The 20,739-nt window shown below is 32.3% G+C and overlaps 1 protein-coding gene and 1 long non-coding RNA gene across 3 annotated transcripts in view; both read right to left on the minus strand.

Moving 5' to 3' along the window:
• LOC127859394 (signal recognition particle receptor subunit alpha-like) overlaps positions 1–20,739 on the minus strand; it is a 105,595-nt gene that overhangs the window by 36,334 nt on the left and 48,522 nt on the right. The gene's annotated exons all lie outside the window — the stretch shown is intronic.
• On the minus strand, positions 222–15,211 carry LOC127859410 (uncharacterized). The gene is made up of 3 exons (XR_008039362.1): positions 15,156–15,211; positions 716–798; positions 222–331 (listed from the first exon to the last, which is right to left on the minus strand). It is a non-coding gene; the product is annotated as an uncharacterized LOC127859410 (long non-coding RNA).

A 20,739-nucleotide genomic window follows, 5' to 3' on the forward strand; every position in this document is an offset into this window, starting at 1 on the left:
AATAAGTTACACATTTTATATAAATTCATAAATATTTGAAAAAATCGTATAATCTCGCTTTAAGAGGCATTTTGGCGATGAAAAATAAAGTTTCAAATATTGGAGCACAGTATATTAAATGTGTATAAATGCAAGAATTTAAACATACAAGGATTGTTAGACGATTTAATTCATAACAATTATGTCAAGAAATACAATATGTTTAAACCTCCAACTACCTACCACACCGGCTGTCCCCAGGACATACTGGTCTATAGCATGAGCCATGTCGGCTCTCTTTGTTCCCTTCTTGAAATTTATGTTCAACACATTGGGCTGCAGTCGCAACCATCTACAGCAGGCAAAACATCAAGGTTGTTATGAAGTCTGAGAAAATGTTACATAAAAAGTCAGATTAAGTATTCCACTGACAACAACCAACTACAAAGGACGAAAAAGAAATCTTAGTAAATTAAATGTAGATTAATGCGATGTAACTTAAAGCGAGTGGTATGTGATATGAACAAATTTTAGCCACTATGTTGATATAAGCTGTATGGATGTTTGTCCATGTTTGTTTGCAAAACATTTAAAAGCAGGATCAAGAAATTTCAAACACCTGACACTAAGAAATACATCAAAACGAATATTCATTGTGTAGTTTTTGGGTCAGCAAATGCTAGACACTTATACACGTAATGCTAAAATCTATATTTTTATTGTGAATGTGTACTACCTGCCTATTCTTTGCTTTGCACACTGGGTATACTTGAGTGTGATAGTGGCCACTATAAGGTCACGTATGTTATTTTCTTAAACCTGCAAAATCAAACTCAGAGTTTACCTACAAAATCATTATAGTAAGTAACCTACAACACAACAAATAATGTTCTAATGGCTTTTTCAATGTGTCAACGCTCTTTCAGACAATTACGTAGTGACATCACCTTCTATGTATAGAATGATGGCTTTTTAGTTTTTTTTGAGGCTACACAGATTTTCTGAGAATACTTGAATGCCCTCAGTAGAAGAAGTATTAAAACCAAGAACAAGCATGGCCAAAAACTGAGTGCATATTCGAACAACTTGGATAGTTTTTGGCATATATTGTTAATAAATCAACGTCATTGAAATGAAATATCTGGGCCTCGCAGGTCAAAACATTAAGTGCCTCTCTCTCTCTGTCTCTGTCTCCCTCTCTCTGTCTCTGTCTCTCCCGCCTGTCTCTCCCGCCTCTCTCTCTCTCTCTCCCTCTCTCTCTCTCTCTCTCTCTCTCTCTCTCTCTCTCTCTCTCTCTCTCTCTCTCTCTCTCTCTCTCTCTCTCTCAAATCTTGTTCTCTTTACATAGTTACATTTAATTGACAAAGTTTGCATGTTAACTTCTGGAGAAAGCTAAAAATGGCAAGACGGTAAACAGGAAGCATTTCAGCGGCGTAGCATCCAGTAAGTCGTATAGACCGCGGGCTACTCTTTTGTCAAGAAAATAATTAAGATAAAAATGCTTAAATTGCAGCTTAATATGAAAGCTAAGAGTATATGGGTATGCGATTTATCAGGAACAAGATGTGATAAGGAAATATTATTAATGAAGCTATGTAACTGATTGCTGTCGAATTTTGTCGACGCCGAGTTTGAGAAATTCACATCTTGAGCATTAACAAACTAGACAGCGCTCAATATGTTTTGCTTAGAAATGCCTGATTAATGAGATGATACCTTGCCTTTCCTCATAAACGGTGTGTTCGCCCGCGATCTTCCATGACCATAATCCTGCATTTAATATCGAAATCTGTAGATGAAGTTTTAGTAAGCTGACTGACAAGAAATTATCCAGCCAACAATTCGCTCTTCAACAAACGTGAAATGTTTTTTATTCTTACAATTGAGCATTTTATCCGAATGGCCTAGTCAATTTCTTTGCAAGCTACCGTTGTATATGAATAATGTGAAATTGAGCATGATACGTATTAGAATAGAGTAGACTGGAGAGAGCTTCAGTGAAACAATAAAGGTTGAAACTGTGTGCTTTGAAATTAGAAATTAAGATCTCGTTTGGTTTTATATCCTACAATTAAGTTTTATTGGCGGGGAAAATTATTCGTCAAAATAATCATTTAGTGATATGCGTTCATTGCAAAACACATACCCTGTTAACGATTGAGTTTTCACTCGCGACATTTTTTACACATGGGGCTGTCTGGAAATGGCTGTCTGCGGAAGTCTAAATTTGATGTAAGTAACTTGCAACTGCCCTACTTGAATCAGAGGTATTGATTTATCGTAGAAAGAATTTCATGACCTACACAAGTTATGTTGCTGGGCCGGGGATTGAACCCGCGTTCCGAAAAAATTTAATTTGTAGTTCGTGCCTCTACGAAACTCAGCGAACATTAGTATGATTTAAATGATTAACGGGACTTGTATAAAAAATCATTTTACTTACTGTCGAGCATACTCTGAAGGGGAGGGGCACCAGCCAATTAGCGGGGGAAGGTTTTTAATTCGGGTTCCAATACGCAAGGATATAAAAAGGGCTGTGGAGAGGGTCATGATTGTATTGCTAATAATATGTGAGGTTCTTGAAGTATTTGACCGCAATCTTGCATCTGTTCATCACACTGTAACGCGTAAGCAAGCATAATACACTCACTTTACGTTTTGTTTTAGCACTGGAACGAAACTTTATTTTAGGAATATGTTCACAAAATGACGTAAAAATAACTTTTTCACTGCAGAGGGCATGTCAGCAGAAACCGCGAGATACCTGTACACAAGTGTGTTTCTAAGTTTTTGAGGTTGCATTACGTAAGGACCCGGCGTGTCTCCTAGCATTACTACCTTATTTGCTTACTTAACTCACAAAAGTGTTAACGAATACTCAATAATAGCTGAAATATTGAGCTATTTATATTTTTATGAAAAATATTAAATATTGGGATGGTCTTGTGTTGTGTAGTGGAAGGGGAAGACGGAGTACCCGGAGGAAACCCAACTTTTCCGGTATGTTGACCACCAATTAAACTTGCATGCGTCGGCATTGAACCTGGGTCGCCTAGGTGAGAAGTGCACACACCAACCACTGCGCTTACCGGGCAGCCTACATTTACAAGGTGTTCGTATTTCATTAGTAAACGCAGTGGAAAACTAAGAAAATAATATTTAATTTTATTTTCCGAGTTAAGAAAGAGAATTTCGACATTTCAAACTGCTAAATGTTTAGGTGGGTGAATATCGTTGGCGTATTTTATTTGTCGTGCGGACTTATTTTCTTCCCGTTATATATTTTAAACAATACTCCATAAGTTTAATTTCCGTAACACCAGGTCAAATACCAATTCACACCCAAGGTCGAATGCAAGAGTTGGCACAATTTCTTATCTGTATACTTTAAATGAATATTATAACTACATAACTGGTCAGAACGAAAAAGCATTTGAAAAGAAGTATAACATGCAATAAACATGTCCAAAGTCAAGTTGGTACAAAAAACATCAAACCTTTTTTTCATTAAGTGTATTTTGTTCGATTATTTATATCAAACAATAAAATTCAGAAGCGAATTATATATTGGAATGTTTGTTTCCAATGCCATTATATTGATAATTGTTGAAATCACTGGACCTTAACATCGTTTGTTATCACAAGGGAAGTTCAAAAATGGATTTCATTTAATGTCTTTTGATTAAAGTATTTATGTCAAGAAAGAATTGTGCTTGTTTTGAAAGATCATCTGTTTTGTAATATATGATACATCCTTTAGCTTCAGATTTTTTTAAAATATAATGTTACCTGAGGTAGGACAACGCGTTTTATAGTTTAACGTGAAGATATATTGGCATTTCTTTTTGTCATTTTCGTAGCTCTTATTTTTTTAGACATAACAATTGCGTCTACAATTTACGTGTCTCCTATGGCATGCATTCAAGAATTAAACAATGACTAAGTTGTTTTTTGAATTGTCAAGAAAAATGTCTGGATTGTAAAACTGAGGATATTATAGAAAATCCATTTCATAAAACTCCATTTTTTCTGACAAAATAAGTTTAGCTTTTTTAAACACCAATAACACATAAGTGTGTAATTCTGTTGGCGGTGTTTCAGGCATACTGATATTAACATTTAAAAAGCGTCACGCTTTCAAACTACTGTTTCTTTATATTCAACCATCTAACCATTTCCAGTGAGGAAGAAATATAATTTAATATTATAAATACCACCATACTATAAGTTCAAGTGGCTTACATTTGGTGTTGTGTTATGAAAAAGAATATAATTCTTATATTAAACATACACACGAAATATAACACTACTTTTTGGTCCTTATTTTTTAAGAATTCCCTTCGTATTTGTCCAAACTAGACATCGTCTTGTCTTTTTGAATTTTGATTACAAATTAATTGTCAACTTTACACCAAAACGCACATCGTGTTAAAACCTTTTAATACAAACAACACCTCATTTTGTAGGTTGTACCTGTATACGTTTGACTATTACATTGAATTTGTTGTCGAGGTTTATCTATGCTTACAAAGACATACGTATGAGAAATAAACTATCAAAGTTATTTATTTAACAAATTTTATCTACTTTTTATGTAATAAGCTTTTGTTTTGATATCTCAGCGGAGTTTAAGTTTTTAGCAAGTTTCACGAATGGGAAGAATTACGGTCTTGATCGCACAATGAAGCATTTCTTCATGAGGAATTAGCCATATACACACTATTTGTCAATCGACAAAACTCATCTATATTGTTTCGAAACTGCGGCATCGGATAATTTTGTTACTGACTTAGATATCACGAGATGATGTTTCATTGAAAATTCAACATAAATAAAGTAAATAAATGCTATAATTTGAGTTGCCTTACAAAAACGTTTATTCCTATGACGGTAGAATTTGTAAACATATTCTCAAAGAATATAAAAAAGGATAAGGATCTTTAAAATCAATATTGCTAATTATATATTGGTAATCTTTTATGGTTCACAATTAAGCAGTATTATTTGAACATTATATAATATTTAATAATCATTGAACACGACAATTGTTCAATCTTGAACCGTTTTGTAAAACTGCTTATTACATATAACTCTATAATGGTGCTCTGGATAATGCCGTATATAAAATACGGTCACATTTACATACTTCAATGTTAACCATATATAAAGCCGACAATGTACATTGAATACGTCCAATAAAGCAACCTTTCGTTAAATCGTCCGGATCAGTGTAAGTATCTGCAAAAACGAACACGTTTTTTTCGTATTTTTTATTCCTTTTATTCAAGTATTACATACATCAAGCACATGCATTCCAGGAAAATGTTTTTGATAAAATTGACATAAAATCGAAAATATTTGACAAAGTGTAAAAGTAAATCGTAAATTTTCTTCTAAAGAAAATTATAATACATTAAGGATGATGTGTCCATTGATTAAATTTAAATGTTTAAAGACAGCAATGTTTAATAATTGAATTTCTGAACAATCATAAGGATTTTACTATAAGCATACATTTGACTGATTATAAAATACAGAAACAAACATGGCAAATAGACACACTTCACACTTAATCTACAAGTTCAAAGAATTCAAACACTTTTATTTTTTTTATTACTTTTGATATAATATTATGGGTAAATAAATGCAAATAATATCCGAGAACAAGCAATAAGTCATGTTGCTAATATTCAACCTCATCTTATGTGTTAATCATGACTTAGTTTAAAATCATAAAATCATAATAAAATGAAAATAATTGTGTGTTTTCATATACGTTAAACCCATTGTTGATTCTACTAAAATGCGTTAGGTATGCGTACAATGTAAACGTTAAGTGTATATTTGAAGAGTAGATTAGAATGCCAATGTGTAATAGGGAATAGCTTTTGAAGTTTGAAAGATTTTTTACTTATTAGATTGTGATGGTAATATATGTAAATCATTTCTTTCATGGTGCCCCATAACGTAATGACTTTAAATGAACAAAGCGACGGGCATTTATTGAAAAATGAATGAGGCAACGGGTTATGTTTTTGTTCGCTACAATAGCCCCCAAATCTAGTTTTCTATGAAGTTTCATCTAGATACATCCTAAAACTTTCAAGGCAAAAGTATATCCCGTTAGACAACTTAATCTGCAATGTTGAAAGAATTAGTTGTGACTCTTGTGAATTCTTCCTCCCGTAGATGTCATATATATTTACCTCTGACATTTCAAACATAACGTTTTCAAGATATATCTTTGATAAAATATGCATATACACAATATGGTATCACGATGGGATGTGATTATTAAAACATCGGCATGAAGAGAAACTGGCATGTTCGAAATGTTTACTTTACAATGTAAAAGTCGTTAAGAAATGTCTACAGACAATGGACAAGGCATGAAAATCCTCTTATACCAAAAGTCTTTTTCTACACAACGTTCACAATAAAATAAGAATTGTGTAAATGGGTACACATAAATAAGTTAAATTCAACATAGAATACATAACTGGTTAACAAATGGTATATATGTTCATAAATGAGGCATAGGCGACTACGTTACATTACATTAACATCGATAATTTAATGTATATTATTGTAAACAAACTTAACACATATTTAAAACACTCAATACAAACTTTCAATTAATATTTTTATATGTTTTTGTCAATTTAACAACTGTTGAACGAAAATACTTCTTTCAAAATAGTTTTGATGATAGTCTATGGTCAATTGGCAATAAAACCCATTGTTTAATAAAATATAAATATAAATTGTTTGCTCAGCAAAAACAATTTACTTCTAAATGTTCACGCGAATACAGTTTAACATACTTATTAATTAATGGTTGTGTCATGTAACAGCTTATAACATATCGTTTATTCTTATGAGTTTATTCTTATGATGGAAATTAATAAGGGGGTATTTCAATAATATGTATATGCAATGTTAAGATGAAGTTTGAGAATTTAATAATACATTTTTGGGAGATACTTAGACCTGATTTAAGATTTATTTCAAGTAAGAACACAAATACGTTTACACACAGGGTGGGGTATAATTGGGATCAATAAAATGAAAAGTCATTTAGATAAAAGAATCGAAGGACCATATACTTCACAATGAGTTTCAATTAACGAAAGGGTCAGCATATAGACATGAGATTTGTATTACTTCACATAGTTATTGAAATAGCATAGATGAATGGGTCATCGGAAAGTCTTAATTGCATTGGTTACACAAAATATTGCACCGACAAACACAACAGGAAAACTTAAAATCAATATAAAGTAATTGGATTTTGGAGTATTTGGCAAGCAAGTAAATACATGAATAGATTGTTCCTTCTAGAACATTCTAATAAGTCAACCAATCCGTAATAAGCCCGGACCTTCGTGACCAATGGAAATAACAAGTACATTTTATGTAAAAACCTGGGGATAAATTGCAGTGTTTTAGTTAGTAGTGGGCAGTCTGCGGGTAGATCTGAATAGAATTTTGAGATTGTCACGTCTTCTTGACGTGGTGGCCATGTTGGACACCGCGCTGTAAAATTGTATTTTAGGAACATTAGCAAGCGTTGTGTTAGAGAATATTCAACAGAAATAAATCTCGATGAAATCAGAAATGAACTTTGGTTGTTACTGTGTGTTATCAACGAACAGTGTGTAATTACGTGACAGTTTTGTTGAAATCCACCTTAACTTTTCAGCAATAAAGAAGTCTAATTTGTTGACGACAAAAGATGGCGGATGGTTGACCTTATTTGTAAGCACTACTACAACTTCAACTTCAACAACAACAACAACAGCAACAACAACAACAACAACAACAACAGCAACAACAAAAACAACAACAACAACAACTACTACTACTACTACTACTACTACTACTACTACTACTACTACTTCTACTACTACTACTACTACTTCTACTACTACTACTACTACTACTACTACTACTACTACTACTACTACTACTTCTACTACTACTACTACTACTACTACTACTACTACTACTACTACTACTACTACTACTACTACTACTACTACTAGTAGTACTACTACTACTGCTGCTACTACTACTACTACTACTACTACTAGTACTACTACTACTACTACTACTACTACTACTACTACTACTACTACTACTACTACTACTACTACTACTACTACTACTACTACCACTACTACTACTACTACTACTACTTCTACTACTACTACTACTACTACTACTACTACTACTACTACTACTACTACTACTACTACTACTACTACTACTCCTACTACTACTACTACTACTACTACTTCTACTACTACTACTACTACTACTACTTCTACTACTACTACTACTACTACTACTACTACTACTACTGCCACTACTACTTCCATTACTACTACTGCCACTACTGCTGCTACTGCTACGGCAACTGCTACTGCTACTACTACAACTTCTACGTCTACTACTACTATTACTAGATACAACAACAAGAACTTCAACAACACAAATATAAAATTATAAAACAATACAAAATAAAACAATAAATGAATTTCGCCTTTTTTTAACAAATACAAAACATAAAATATAACTTCTCTTAAACATCTCATGTGTTGTTTAATAAACAAATCACCATCATTAATGCCTTTGTCGGTATCGCTTTCATTTAATCTATTAGAAATATATTTGGAACATACGAGAGGTTACATTACATTTTTTATGTTTTATATTTATTTGTTTTTGTAGATTTTAAATCGATTTCGTTTCGTATTTGATCGCTAAGGTGTAATTAAGCAAATTTGTTGTTTTTTTTCTAAAAATTGAGATTTGATATTCTTGTTCACAAGATTGCAAGCCATACTGATTATTTAATGAACCTGTTATAATGTTATGGAGATTGGAAACAGTTAACAAATTATTAATGACGCAATACTCACAATCGCTTTCTTCCTCAAAGTTAAAGTCCCAGTTCGCGGAATAGATCGTTGTTTTGCATATAAATCGTATAGCGAGAAATGAACTTAACATAAATTCATTGAAATATATTTTTATCGAGGTTGACCACGAAAACCTGGTCAAAATCGGTTTTGAATCAATAAAATGATATATAAATGATCATTATTAATACATGCAATAGGCGAAAATCATTGCAGCGTCGCGAGTTATACAAATAATATCTATATTTAGCTTTCGCTAAACATTATTTGCAAATGGAAGATAAATACATAGATTCAGCAAATACGTAGCGTTGCAACTCTGTTTCCGTATGTAACAGATGTATTTGAATTTGTTCTTTTCTTCTCTCCGCTAAATTCGCCCGTATACGCAATTTTGTTTGGTTAGGTTTGAATTAACGTGTCGAATCATGAATATGAATAAGGTCGTTTTCGTACTTTACCGTACCAGACCCCAAAACAAAAATCGCTATATTGTTTGTTTTAAACCGATTTCAACCGGATTTTCAGTGATATCTTCAATAAAAACACGTTTTCTTACGCTTCTGTCCATATATATAGCTATGAACGAGAACTTTAAAGTTGTATATAGAAAAACAGCAAATGTATACACAATTTAACAAACGCTACACTTATACAAACTATTAATTGATATAGATACTAAAAGTTCGTATTTAATTATATTCAATTCATATCATACCAATAAGTAATCTCGTTAATTATCAAACAGGTAACCTGACGCTTTATTACAACAAACGCTATACAGCTGATATAATAGTAAGACAAAGGCATAGTTTAGAGTAATATTTGTTTGATTAGTTTACAAAACGCGGCTGTTAGACGGATTCTCTTTTCGCATTTCTGGAAATAATTTTATTTCTAATAGTATTTTTGCTTAATACAAAAAAATGATCATTTGTTGGTCGTTTTGAATTTAACCTGAAAATGGCATTTAACACTTGTGAAAATGAACCATGAGAATTGTCGTGTGTTTTAAGAAAAAATTAAGGTGTAGTTCGAAGGACAAATAATGCTTACACGAAATTATTAACAGAACAACGAACCAAAAATGACAGGCAATATGGTAATTTAAAATTATAAATCCGGCTAGTTCGGCGTTTAATTAGACCTTTGATTCAATATTTTTATTCGGGTTTTTGCAAATAACATAAAATATTATTATACCAACGTGAAACAGCATATTGCTTTTTAGTGTTGTCTTTCAGTCCGGGTTGAATGGTGGCTGCTGCTTCAGTGCGAAAAGTTTGTAACCTCTCAGTTACCTTTGCTTTGTTTTTAAGTCCATTCAACATTTTTACCCTGTCAGCATAACCTGTTCTTTTTTCTTTTTCTTCATTTTCAATCATCTGGTCTATGTACTCCTCCTCAGTAAGTGGATTTGGACGCAAAGCTATTTCAGCAAGTCGTTTTCTACAATTTACCACATTATTCATCATGTCTTCCATTTGTGTATTCATGTCATCTAACTCCTCTTTCTTTATTTGAAGCACCTGTTCTTGGTTGAGGGCTTCGCCTTTCGCCTCTTCACATTTCTTTTTCATTTGATCGTACGTTTTTTCTACATTTTCTTCAACGAATACATATTGATATGATTCATTCCTGTGTACATCCCAATTACAATTGTTCGGACAAATTCTACATTTTCCATCTTTACCCATAGCCCAGCAACCTTTTTTGTCTGTATCTTTTGCTCTCTTACATTTATGATGACAAGTGTATTGACAAAGTGTACAGTTAGTCACATACTCTCCCTTTTGTAATGGTTGTTTCTTCGTGACCTTTTCTTTTGTATGAAATGTAAAATGTTCGTTAGTTTTAATAATTTCGCGATATTTTTCCAAGCAGTCTATTTCACTTGTAAGTTCCTGTAATTTGAATACGGCAGCTTCAATTGTTAATTCCAAACAACTCACATTTATTTCTAAACGACTTCGTTCAAATAAGACTTCTTTGGTTTGCTGTAGGCTTTTTGTATGTAATGAATCTATAAACTTGAATAATGTCTGAAAGCTTAAAGTGCTCATTTTCCAATACATACGTGAAAACTTGGAATCATCTGTATTAGTGTTTTCTGTAAAACATGCCGAGTTGTTGAACTTAAATTTCTTTCCGAACGGCATCTCAGACTTATTCAAAGCAGCCAGTACATTAGGTTCGTTTGCGTCTGCATAGGTTATCAGCGTACAAATGTTACCTTCAATATCCTTTCCAAATATTGACATTATTGAATTAAAAATATACTTTTGAGTTGTAGTTAGGCGACAATCAGGCGCTTTGACAAGAAAACAAATTGCATCGATATTCAATACACCTTCTGGAGGGGGTGACTTAAACAATGTATTAATCTGTTCAACTATTTTCTTATCATGTTCAATTCCTCTTGTATCACCAAATCCAGGTGTATCAATAATAGTAATATCATATTTGAGTCTTGCACCATCAATTGCATTAATTCTGTAGCAAGTCACCCATTCTGTTTGGGACTGAGCCTAAAATTAAATTCGGGAATTCTAATGAATTACTTATAATAAGATGCATTTCGACTGGATAACAAAACAGTGATATTTTAACTTTTTTGACAATGTTATTGTTGTTGAGTTTACTGATTGATAATCTTGACAAATGTTTACATATAACCGTATTAATAACTATACAGTCGAACAGCCTAACGCATAATTCTACTTACCTGATTTTGTGAATTCGTTTTTTCTTCACTTTCGAGGCTAACCATTTTCAAACGAAACGTATCCTCCCATCTAACCCCTAGAATGTAGTTAGCCATTCCATCTATCAACGTGCTCTTGCCGGTACCCGTCTCTCCAACCATCATAATTGTCTTTTCAGCAAATGATCGATTTTGCTTAAATCCTAAAATGTAGAGTATTGTTGAATAGAAAGGCATCGAAGAAAAACATAAGGACAATATAGTTATATCTACCAACACTCGCGCTTACTTACCGAGTTCGTATCCCCTTATTTTTGCCTTTTGGTTTCGTGCTTTTTGTTCCATTGTCAATGCATATTGTTTCGGCAACGAAGACGCTATGCATACAGATAATTGACTTTCAACGATTGTTGATGCTGCTGATTTGAGAGTTTTAACACACTCACTCTCGTCACTGCAAGGACCTTCCCGGTCTTTATGAATGACTCGTACCCTAAATATGTAGTTTGTGTCTGGTTTTAGATTTGTGACATATTGAATTGAATCTGTACACTTCTCGTAACTATTCCATTCCGTATTTGTTTGCTCCCTATAACTTATTTGGTAATAATCACCAATAGACGATATTTCTGGTGTGCCCCATTGCAATGTTATGGAGTCAAAGCTAACAGATGTTGAAGTAGGTCGACCAGGCTTATACTGAAATATTAAAAATAATTGTTAAGTGAATAAAACTGAAAACAATGTACATAGCACAAATTATAACAACCGGTTTTCACATCTCATACACACTCTGATGCTTATATTAAAAATCAACATTTTATAATGATATTATTTCATATTATGACGCGATAAAAAATAAATAAAAACACTGAATCTAACAATTCAATAAATCATGATTATTAATATTACCTAGCTGCATTCGGGTTTAAATTGTAATGTATAAAAATCGAATTTCGTAATTTAAATCCATATTGCATTTTATTATCCAAACCTTCATTGTAATAAAAGAAATCCTTTTCAACTTATTTTATTAGAGTAATATATTCAAATGATCAAACAACATTAGCATCTATGCTTAAATGGAGTATGATGATTCCATACGTACATATGGCATACAATAATATATAAATTTTATATAACATGAAAAGAAGACAATATTTCTTGTCGGTTTCTTAAACTGTTCAGTTATAATCTTTATTGCTTAAGGAACCTATGTTCAGAATCAAAATATATTATGCACCATATTGAACTTACAATATGAATTAGGGTATGTTATATGGAAACAATTACTTATCTATGCAAATTATTTAAATACCTGGCTTCCTTTTCAAACAATGTGTGTGCCCTGTTTCTTATTCTAAACCAAAATATGCATTATCATATTATTTTATTCCAACAGGTTTGTATATAAATGTCAGAGTGAATAAAACTCGCGTCAATAAATCAGATGCTGTACTTGTTTAAAATGGCGTTTGAAAATTTTTAATTGAAATAGCTCATTTGTTGTAAGATTTTGACAACATAATGTAATGCGTAATTAATTATAAATATTACATAATATGCATGCGTGGGTTATTACGTCGCTTATATTATCGTGACTTTTTATTACTTTTGTCTTAGATTGGAATAACACAATTTCACAAAAAATAAAATTTTGATTTTTCATTAATGCAGAGACGTAGATAACCTAATCTACGATCTCAGATTAATGAGAGTCTTTTTCGCAGCGAGGGTCACACTTTTTGATACAAAAGAGATTGAAAGAACATTTTTTGTGTGTGATAAAATTCGCAGTTTTGAAACAATATATCTATTTTTATCCCACTTTTACAGCGAATTCGGTTGATTAAAGCCCCGTCGATTAAATTTCTGCTATAAACCACGGCACGAATTGAAGTCAATTTCGACATAAATAAATCCAATGAAATTATCTAGTTAAACCAATTTTGTTTAAATAAAAAGGTTTACTGAATAAAAAGTGTGATAAATAGAATAATAGATAAGTGTTGATTATAGATCAGGTTTATTATGCTCGGAACAAAAACGAAAAAGCACTCGGCAAGGCTCGTGCTTTTTGTTTTCTAAGCCTCGCATGCTAAACCTGATCTATAATCAACACTTACCTATTCTTCTCTATGTCCTTGAAGAACTTTGGTATTCTTTTTGAATCAACAGAACTACATGACGTACATGTAACTGAAAACAGCTAAATTCGATCGTATGAAATGGAGAGACAGGCTTCAATAGTTCAATAACCAAGTCCACTACAATTGTGCAGTCTAGCTAAGATTTTTTAGTACAGCGCCATATATACCCTGCTGACACAGATGCGTCACCAATAATAAAACGTACGTTGTTTTAATTGTTTATAATGTGCCAACAAAATCTTAAAATGAAAATACAAATGAACAAATACGTGATTAAATTTATATGCACAAACAACAAATCCCATGGATATCTATGAGACTCATGAACGAAGATTGCTACAAATTGGACCTGAATGTATGTATATTGATTTATTCGAAAAAGACACTATTCAGCGCGTCTAGTTGAATATGAATTTATTGACTTGAAGCATTTGTGGAATTTCTTATCAAAAATTACGTTTAGCAATAGCATTGCAAAGCTGCATTATAAATATAACAGTGATATATGATTACATTTCATATATCATAAGGAAATGCTCGAATAAAGCGATGACTAATACAACACGATTTAAGTGCATACCTTAGTATGTGCATCGTTGGCTTTAGGTGGACTTTCTTCTACGAGGTGACCGTAGCATGAAACGGCTACTAACATATGGCTTCGAAACCTTCTATGTTCCTTATGCGTTTCTTCACATGAGACACAGAAAAGATCGTTATCACATTCCGGGCAAAATACTGTTGCTGTGCTCGTTTTCCCCGATGCACTACACATATAGCAAATTAGCTCACAGACCTCATCAGAAGAATTTGTGAACTGTTCAGTGGCTTGCAGCACATTGTCCTTACATGATTTTTGGATGTCATGAATCTTTTTGCAGTTCGCGCACAAATCTTGTGCACACTCATCGCAAAAGGCAACTGCTGGCACGTTTTCCTTCTGCGCATTACACGGGACGCAAAAAGACATTTTTTTATTTATCGTTTAATATACCTTAATCTCGATCACGATTTGTTTGATTTATTCAGTTATTTCTGTTAATTATTGTTCATGTTGCATGCATAGAAAATTATGTTAAAAAGTTCCAACGATTCTTCTATGTTCGACACAAATTACGCAATGAAAGAATATGTGAATATACTGTAATATGTGCTGTATTGTAAAGTTGCTTGGTATGTCGTTTTTTCACTTTCAAGCACCTTTAACACATTGGCCGTACTTAACCATGTTTAAGTTTCAAAACACATCTGGTTGACATTTCAATAAAACCTGAAAAATCAAAAGAAAAAGACGTATATGCGAAAAATAAAGATTTATAATTGTGTTTAATATGCATGCGCTTAATGTTTATTACTGCCAAAATAGCGTTTGCAAAACATATTTTACGTAATACTTACACTCTGATGTATTACTGATTAACTTCAATTGCTGGTTTGAAGATAAAATCTACAATCAGAAATAAACAGAACATTATTATTTTTACTCTTTTGATTTAAGGAACATAATAAGTTGCACCATCAATGTGCAAAAAATTACCAAATGAACGTCCGCTTAACAAATAAGTATACAACAATAAAATGAATTTCTCTGCGAAAGATTCTTAACTGGATATTGATGTTTTGTACAATCATTAAAAGACAAACAAAGGTGCTAATTGAAAAGACCTGATAATCTTAATGGGAAATGGTCCCCTTTGAGCATCGTCTGAATGTTTGATTTGCGTATCAAATATTGATTAGAAATACGAAGCCAATGATAAATTCTACATTTAGGATCAAAGAATGGGAAAATGCCTCCGTAATGCAATTTCGTTAAACAATGAATATACATTTCACTGATTAAGGACCTGATAACCAGGTTTCCAGTTTACCTGTGCTCGTTGTAATCCTTGTTAATAACAGAAAATTAAATACAGAAAAGCATTTATACACATAAATTTAACGGAAACATTTTCAGGCATGGCATATGAATCGAAATATTATCTTTTATAAGACGGATTTGATCGCTGGAAATGTTAGGTTACTTCGTGATTTAAGAAAATGAAATATGCGAGTCGTTTGTTCTATTGATTTTGAAAACAACAGCAAAAGTGGCGCTGTTTTACAAGAGCATTGACTCGCAGTATGAGCTAAAAGATAATACTCAAATATTGCAGGTTAACCATTTCGATGCAAAATGTATAAAGTAATTTTTCTAATACATGGGCCTTTTTTGGTGAAAAGATAAATGTTATGTGAGACACAAACGATTTAAACATTTTTCATAAACTTCCTTCCATGGATATGATTAGTTCGTATTGGATTCGATCTTATTTGGGAACGGCCTAAGATTGACTGTCTCCTGCAAACACGTTCTGAAAAACAATTTGAGCAAATATAGCAGGCGTAGAGTCCTTAATATTCCATAATAATATTACACAAATTAAAAAAATGGAGTCCTATCGTGTTTTTTAAAAGTTGTTTGTTGAATAAATCGATTAAAATGAATAGGCCCATGGGGACGCGTTCAGTTTGGATCCATATAGGTGTGTTTTTAACTAATTTTATAGAGGCCAACTGGTACCAAATATTTAACCATTGAGCCGTGCGTTTTTCGAGGTATGTTTTAAGTTTTGAAAATATTTTACAATCCTATAAAGTTTTATGACCATCTGCAATTCGGTTTAAAGGAAGTGTAGTGTATAGGAAATTGTTGACGACATACGACAAAAAAAGCAAACAATCAATAAAACACGACAGGACCATGCTGGAACTATATCGTTCAACGGATTGAGAGATAAGGAAAAAACAAGTTAAGAGACATGTGCGACATGCGCGGATGTTTCCGATGCAACTGCCTTAACTGACGGCAGAACATAGATAATGACAACTTTGAAAGAGCAAATGTATTCCTTACACCACATGTAGGCTCCATTAGCCATTAAACAACGAAATGTGGATGCCTTTATTTGCCTTCTTCGTGTTCTTGCTTTGAATTATTAATGGTTTGGTCCAATGTATCGTGACTAACCAGTACATGTCTTGTAATCCCGTAGCAGCTTATGCATATTAGACCTAAAGAGGAATTCGCAAATATTTAATGTTGGAATGCCTATGCGAAGACCGGCATTTATTCTTTAACTTAGATAGCAAGACAAATTCAAAAATCACGGTGTCAACCATTTAATTGTGCTAGGACGACGCAAAGGATGTGCATGTATTGTTAAGATAAATCAACTGCATTTGTGCAAAATGTAAGGTAGAATTTGATTCTAAATACCGGTATTTTGCAGCATTACAAAACTCCTACAAAATCATATAGTCCCTAGCATCCGTGTGGTAGGATTGGGCAACACAATCTAATGTATTATTTGTATTTATGTAAACCAAAGTTTCATTTCTCCATACTCAAACTTATATTGTTTTACTTGACAGTAAAACACAAGAGTTTGGACATTTATGGGTAAAGGTACTAAAAAGAGGGTCGGCCCGCTTGTGGAAACGAAAAACGTGTTACACCTAGGTTAAAATTGTTTCAAGGTAGACTCAAATAAACCAATATTGTACAAAGTTAACGCTGTTTTTTTCTAACACGCCTTATGTAATCTTTGATTAGGTTAGCAATGAAGTAAAACTGAATCATGAGTCACAATGTGTTTCATGGACTATATTATAAAAAATAGCTTTCATTTGTTCGTTTATTGTTTTAGTTGTGCTTGCGTGCAGTGATATATTAAAACTGCAATTAGTGTTTAAAATCAAATTTAATACACAACGTCAATTTTAAATGTTTATAAAGCATTTGACATTATTATACTTTTTTATGAGTGTATTAATCAAAACTGGCCAGTGTTCTTTTAAAACGCAATTTATAAATGCTATATTTGCGGAAGGAGCATAAAGACTGTAGTTCGCTAAAAATATATAGATATATTTGTTGGATTTGGTGGAATATCGATTTTAAATCACGAGTGATCATATAAAATAATATATGCGCCACGAGTGAATTTTTTTCTATGATCACGAGTGAATACAAATCGACATTCCACCGAATTCAACACATTTTCTTTCCATTTTATGTTTACAAGTGATTATTTTTGTATTTTTGCCATTTTGGACCCAACGTTATGGGTTTGTTATAACATGTATTAAAAAAAATGCTAATCCGTATGTTTTTATAAACATCAATTTAGAGAAGTCGCCCTTATTAAAATTGCCTTTGATTGGGGGTCACAATAAGGGAAACCATATATACATGTATCCAAAAATTGTTCCGGTAAAACAACGAAAATTATCGATGCGTTTCACTGTTATTTTTCACTGTTTGAAACAGTGAAATATCAGTTTAATTCACTGATATTTCTCTATAAACCATCGGAAAGCATACAATAATTTCATGTAATCAAACAACTCATATTTAATACTCTTTTCAAGAAGATATACATCTACAATGTAAGTAATCTTGTTTTTCAATTTTAAACTATCAAAGAATTGTACATATCAAAAGAAATGAATATGAATTAAATGGAATTAAATACCCAAATGCAACAAATGTGTATACAGGACTCCATCGCCGATCATATCGTTTTCCTGACCCTACCCGGGAACATAACGACCCCGTTTTATGTTTAAGTAATGTTTAGTATTTGATTAATTTCGGCCATGTTATGTCCCTGGTAGAGACATTCAAAAACAATAAGCATGACTGTTCTAAGTAGAGATGCAACTACAGAACGATCAGTAAACCGTTAACAGTTTTATAGTAAACCTGAAACCTTTTAAAATAAATTCTATGCATATTTATGGGATAGAGTATAAGAATTACATTTAAATTGCTTGACATACTGCAAATTCAGGTTTTTGCCTACTTCGGTCAACATGCCACGTCAACGTCGGGAATGAATGAAGTGTCAATAAACAAAGTAAACTAGCTATAAACTAGTACCTTAATTGTTGCAGAAAGATATTAAGTTTGGTATATTGGAAGTATTGATTTGTTTTTTCGCCGCGTCAATTTGAATTGTGAAATATGGGGGTATAACCTTTATTTAACTCAAATCAGAACAGAACATAACAATTCAACCCTCAGGTATACAAGATAAAACAGTTAATTGAGACTTATGTCTGCTAATTTGATCTTTTGTTATTCAATCTTCGAGACTGATTATTCGCCAACATAAAGTGTAACGAAATATCAATGCTATCAAGATTATCTTTATTTGCTGAAATCTTGTCCCGTTAAAGTAGTATTTTTTCTATTAGGATTTATTATTATTATTATTTATTATCTGTATTAGTAATTTTCGTAATTAACGATTCAACTTCTATCGTCTGACAAAATTTTAATTAATTTACAAAGCGAATATTTTAACTTATTTGATTACAAAACAACACTTTACGTCGACCTTAAATAGAAGGAAGCGACAACAAGATTCTTAAAGCTAATAAATTAAAAACTTTAGAAAATTTAAACGGGATAAAAGCTGAAATTCAATAAAATAATATAACTTAATGTTAAAATGAGTTCATGTAACTAAGCGGTAACTTTAAAAGGTTCATCGGGAAATGTATTAGAAACCTAATGTATCCCTTTTTATGTGTTAGTCCTTTTAAGTAATAGAGTGTATTGTGTCCTGTTTTATTTTTCTATATGGAACATTTCTTCATAAGGATTACTTGAACTCTTTCAAACGTTAATATAATGAATGAACAATAATAAGAAGAGTTTATGTTTATTGTCGCGGTGTATGTAGTATCCTGTGTTGTATTGGCAATTTTATGTTGTGTCTAAAAGGGACTTGTTCACAGATTTTTGCATGTTTTGAAGTTGGTCATGAAACGCTTTAAATTGATAAATGTAAACATTGGAATTATAGATCTCCAGTATAAAACAATAATAAAAATAAAGAAAGAAAACAAGTCATCCTCATATGGGCGCGAATAACTGATCCTTTGAGTGAAAGGCTTTCGCCTGAATCACACGGCCATCCGTGCTGCTACAAACTCATATACATTTTCTTCGTTATATAAGCAATCTACGTATTTTCACAAAATATAACCATAACAACATAACTCTCCAAATTATGCAATCGTTAAACGTTAATAACGCTTTATAGTTTTATTAATTTCTAACAATGATTATTCGTAAATGAACATGTATTTTCATAATGAGTCTCCGTCATTAGTGGTATTTCGCTCAAGTACATTGTACATTGTTCATTAACGTTTTCAATCAGTCGCAAAAAGTTGGAACATCCTAATTTTTACAAACTGTGAACAAGTACTTGAAATAAAATACTAGCGGGTATAAAGCTTATTTTTCTCCTGATAATGTTTCCTGAGTGCCATAATTGCTTTTTATTTTGACCAGTTTTTTTTCGGCCGGTGTATATTTTTACGATGCTACATGCAAAATATCACACATTTTTACCTTTTAGTAAATTGTTGAAATTAATAACCATAATGATTTAAAATATCTAAAATAAAAAGGGTGCATCATTTTTTTTTGTCTTCGGATAGAAGGACTGACAAATAGACGGACCGACGTCCATTGAGATTCCAGTACACCACTTTGCTCTGCATTGGGCGTATAGATCCCGCTTTGGAATAATACGATGTTTATACTGGTATTGCAACCTGCGTAGAAAGGCAACCTGGCTTGAAGTGCAAACAAAGTGGCAAATTAAAAACATATTTAATTCATACATATTTCCGGTTTGACCATACTTTTTTACCTTTACCGGAGACTCATAAGGATGATTCACAAATATATTGAGCAAACACGTTTTGATAATGCAGTTCTCTTGATCGCCGTATCACATCAAAGTGTGATATCAAATTAAACCATATTTTACACCGCAAAACATTTCTTTATATCTGTATAGGTTTGTATGTGTCCAGGCTTTTCGAGATATGGAAATTTTCGAGCTTAGGCAAATCTTACAAGATCGATGTTCTGTTTTGACCTTCGATATTGAAAATTAACTAGGTCTAAAGATAAAGT

This window comes from Dreissena polymorpha, chromosome 15, assembly GCF_020536995.1.
Source record: "Dreissena polymorpha isolate Duluth1 chromosome 15, UMN_Dpol_1.0, whole genome shotgun sequence".
In the NCBI taxonomy this organism is placed as follows: Eukaryota; Metazoa; Mollusca; class Bivalvia; order Myida; family Dreissenidae; genus Dreissena; species Dreissena polymorpha.